The sequence below is a fragment of the Pinus tabuliformis genome, chromosome Q, assembly GCF_031772625.1.
Source record: "Pinus tabuliformis cultivar Carrire ecotype Pingquan chromosome Q, CPIR1, whole genome shotgun sequence".
NCBI lineage: Eukaryota > Viridiplantae > Streptophyta > Pinopsida > Pinales > Pinaceae > Pinus > Pinus tabuliformis.
Genome location: NC_142296.1, coordinates 489,679,467 through 489,684,561, shown reverse-complemented (window position 1 = coordinate 489,684,561; position 5,095 = coordinate 489,679,467).

Genomic DNA, 5,095 nt, shown 5'->3' with positions numbered 1-5,095 from the left:
TGTAAGGTTCAACTTCTGGAGACTATAACTACTGTGATACCTGCAGCTTCTGGTCTTCATTTTCAGCTAATGTAAGCTTCTTTTGCTGTTAATTGCTCACTTTCCACTTCTTCTTTGTTCCAAGCTGTGTCTTTTATGCATTTTTCATGTGCTTTTGATGTTTGGCATTAGAGGGGTTGTCATCCCACCTCTGTGTTAGAATCTAGTATGTATTATTGAATGTGTATGCAGGTTTCTGTTATTTTAATGCCAGAGAGCTATCATCCTGTTTGTGCATTAGGAAATAGATTTACAGACCTTTCTACAGGTTGTAGTCGGCCATCACAGGGTCCTGTGCATCTGCTGGTGTGGTAAGTATTCTCCATGTTCACCTATTCCTTAAACTGTGAGTAATTGGTGGTCTAAAGCCTTGTAGTTTGAGAGTGTTCACCCATGTCTAGGGTTAAGCATAGTAGAAGTGGTTATCTGGCTTGAATATGCATCATTCCTTCCATTCATCCACCATTTTCCAACATTTTTGTTGAGTTTGTAATGTTCCCGAGCATCTCCGATATACAACCTAGGAGAGTTTCTTGGGGTGATAACATTAATTGGCGCCATTTCCAGGGAGAGGAGATTGAAGCTCAGCTTCCCTGGGAGAATGACACAGTTCCAGATTTTGATGATAGACAAGGTCTGGGCACATTTTTCATTGTAATCATCTATCTGGCGGCTCCGCTGGAGGAAGACCAACATTTGGCGACTCCACATTGAAGTTCTGGCTTAGTTTGTGATACATACTCGAAGAAATCCCCAGAAATCACCAGCTGAACCAGTGCCTGACCCTGAGAGGACTATCAAATCGAAGAAAGCATCACAAAAAGGGGCATCAGGATCAGGTAAGCCCAAGAAATCTTATTTGTCTCTGCATGAGGATTTTTTAGTTGAAAATACACAATTTGAAGACTTAGAGCCTAGTGCTGCTAGTGAACAAACACCTGCAGAGATTAATACAGCCCCTTGTCCATCTAGTTCCCCTCTGAATCTCAGTCCAAAGAAAGTTTCCCATACAGTCCAGAAAATCCCTTTGTCTCTGTCATCCATTTCATTGTTTCATACTGATCAATCTGCCAGCGTTCCTCCACATACCCCAGGCATGGCAGGCCAGCAAGCACCAACGAGGATAGAAAGAATTCTTGTTGCTAGATATGGACCCTTGGTCTTGCCGGTTCCTTTAAATCCTATGCTTGTGGGAGAATATTAGAAATATGTGCCTAAATTCACTGGCACATAGGGAGTAACAGTTGAAGAAAACCTTGAAGCTTTTTACAATTATGCTGATAACTTAGATATAAGTGAAAATTATGTAATGGATGAGAGTTTTTGTCCAGAGCCTTGATGGAGAGTCCAGAAAGTGGTTCGGAGAACTAGCTCCTAGATCTATTGCTGATATTGAAGCCTTAGATGATGCATTTTTGAAGCACTGGGGGGATAAAAAGGACTTTCTGTATTACCATATTGAGTTTGGTAACCTGAAGAGGGAAAATGGGGAATCATTGCCTAATTTTAATAAAAGATTCAATCGTATGTATAGTAAGATACCAGTTGAGGTAAAGCCTACCCCCACCTTTGCCAAACTCACTTATGCCAATGCTTTTGACTCTGATTTCTGCCTATTGTTGAGAGAAAGGAGATGTGCTACTCTAGCAGACATGCAAGACGTAGCCCTAGAAGTAGAGTCTAATATCATGGCTGCAGAAAAGCTCAAAGGGCAAGCTGACAGAAGGAGGCAGAGAGGTCAGGGTTCTACTTCCTCTGCATCATCTTCAGAACCTAAATTAGATAAAATGACTAAGATGATAGAGTCATTGGCTGCTGAAATATCTAAGCTGAAGATTGAGCAGAATTCAGGAAAAACAAGGCAGCAGAACACATTTGCTCCAAGAAACCCAAATCCTTTCAGAAGAGCAAATGAGTAGTTACAAATAATTCAGAGGGGAAGAGAGCCAAATGAAGAACAGAAGGTTAAAGCTCCTTTCCAAAATGTAGTCATGGAGGAGGAACAATTTGAAGAAGACGAGGATGAAATTCACTGCATGGAAGATAAAGGCAGTGCTGCTTTTTTGACATTGGCTGCTTATGAAGAATCTTTGCTGTAGGAACAACACAATCAGGAGTGGGACAGAGAGTGTTCTACAAACTAGTGAACAACAAAGATACAATCTGAGGTCGAATGCAAAAAATGTCAAGGAGAATACTTCCCAAAGAGCTGCTGTCCAAACAGAGTCACAAAATATCAGATAGAGAAGACTAGCAGCTGATCCGGTCATCCTCAAAGCACCAGTACAAGAGGTGAGAGGTTCTGATAAATTACCTTCCTCTTTCAGCTTAGAGTCTGAAGTCCAGAAGATGAAAATCTCTGTGCCTCTGGTAGAGCTGGTAAAGAGTGAAATGTTTAGAAGGCCTATCCTTGAAGCTCTTGAGCTGGAAACCACACAAACCTCCACTGACTCTGTCAATTTGCAAGATGATAAGCCTACTGTTGTGCTTAGCCCCATGATTGAACCTACTAATAATAATTCTCCATCTTTTTATGTCTCCTTGACCATTCATGACAAAATCCTCCACAACTGCCTGCTAGATACAGGGGCCAACCACAATTTAATGCCTAAAGCTGTCATGGAAGAGTTAGGCCTTGACATCACTAGACCATATCATGATTTATTCTCTTTTGATTCAAGGAAAGTGAAATGCCTAGGATTAATCAAAGATTTGGCCATTACGCTAACTCGGTTGCCCATGAAGAGTATGATGATGGATATTGTGGTAGAAGATGTCCCTCCTAAGTTTGGCATGCTGCTGTCCAGAGGGTGGATTAAGAGATTAGGTGGGACGTTACAGAATGATCTATCTTATGCCACTGTCCCAGTTTTGGAGGAGAAAGTAGGAGATTGTACAGAGAAGCACAGTTATCATATATCATCAGTGATGAGAAGAATCCTACTAATCATCCCATATATGCCGTGGACACCGATTTTGGAGCATGTATTCTCCAAATAGAAGAATCCCAGAAGGCCTCATTGCAGATCAGGAAACCAACAGTTCAGGCCGAAGAAGAGCAAGGAAGTTAGGTTTGGGAGATGTTCTTTGATGGAGCATGTTCCAGGGAGACTGCAGGAGCAGGGGTGGTGTTGATATCTCCACAACAGAAGAGCACACAACTGTCTTTTAAGCTAGCTTTTCAAGTCACAAATAACATAGCAAAGTATGAGGCTCTGCTATTGGGCCTTAATGCAGCAAAAGATAGAGGAATCAAGAACATAAAGGTGTTTGGAGATGTTGATTTGATCATTCAGCAAGTAAATAAAACATTTCAGGCAAAGCACCCAAGGCTGAAAGCGTACAGAGATGAGGTATGGAGACTCAAAGATTCCTTTGAAAATTTCTGTATTTCATATATCCCTAGAGCCAAAAATCAGCTTATTGATTCCCTCGCTGTTTCTGCTAGTCTATTTATCCCTCCAATGCCTCCTAGACTGGTGTATGAAGTCCAAATGAAATATAGACCATCCTTGCCTGACAATGTCCAACATTGGAAAGCTTTTGATGATGATGATGAGATAAATAGGTTTCTACAAGTCATTGAGGAGTTTTCTGAAATGAAAATTGACCAAGATAATGAAACCTTGCAAGAAACCCCCAATCCCAGCTTAGAAATAAAATTGGTAAAAATAGCATTGTCCAGCTTCCCAGCAATCATATTCCTAAGGGTTTAGTTCCTCTAGAAAGAATGTTTGACCAGAATGATGTGCCTTATAAGGCTGCCCAAAAAGAAGACCAATCTGCAGTCTGTAAGCATGATATAGGGAGTCTAGGTCAGCCTAGATACATAAATTTGTCCACTTAGCTGTCTGTTGACCAAAGTTCTGAATACTGCAAATTAATGAAGCAATTTGCTGACGTGTTTGCCTGGGAGTATAGTGACCTAAAAACGTATGATAAGAAGATAATACAGCATAAAATCCCTCTGGAGAAAGACACCATTCCTTTCAAATAGAAGCTGAGACCAATAAATCCTATGCTTCTTCCTCTAATTGAAAAAGAAATTAAAAAATTGTTGGTTGCCAAGATTATAGTTCCTCTTAGATATTCTAAATGGGTAGCCAATCTAGTAGTGGTGAGGAAGAAAAGTGGAGAAATCAGACTGTGTCTTGATTTCAGAAACTTAAAAAAATGCTCTAAGAAAGACAACTATCCTCTACCCAAGATGGAGCATTTGCTGCAAAAGGTCTCAGGAGCCAAAGTAATGCCTTTCTTGGATGGATTTTCAGATTTTAATCAGATTATTGTGCACCTAGATGACCAAGAGAAGACCGCATTTACCACTCCTTGGGGCGCTTTTATGTATGCTAAGATGCCTTTTGGACTGATGAATGTTGGAGCCACCCTTCAGAGAGCTATGGATATAGAATTTGTAGGAGAGAAGGATAAATTTGTCCTTATCTACCTTGATGACATAATAGTTTACTCCAGCAGCCATCAAGATCATTTGCAACATTTGAAAAAGGTGTTCTTGAAATCCAGAAGGTTTGGGATTTCAGTCAATCCTCAAAAGTCACAATTTGCTTTAGAAGAAGGCAAGCTGTTAGGACATGTTGTTTCTGTTGTAGGTGTCCGAATTGACCCAGAAAGAGTAAAAGAAATACAGACCTTGTCTGTCCCGAGATAAAAAAAGGACATATAGTCCTTTCTGGGCAAAATTAATTTTGTAAGGAGGTTTATACCAAATTTTGCAAAACTGGTAAAGCATATACCTCCATGTTGAAAAAAGAGGCAGAAATCAGATGGACTGATACAGCAAGAAAATCATTTGAGTCCATTAAGAAAGCTATTATGGATGCTCCCACTTTAATAAGTCCGAACTACAGCAAGGAGTTCCATGTATTCTCATTTGCCTCTAAAGACACCATTGCAGCAGTTTTATTGCAGGCAGATGAAGAAAGTTTAGAACATTCGGTGGCATTTTTCAGCAAGAACTTGAGGGATGCTGAACTGAGGTATGAAATTATTGAGAAACAAGCATATGCTCTTATCAAATCCTTGAAAGCTTTCAGAG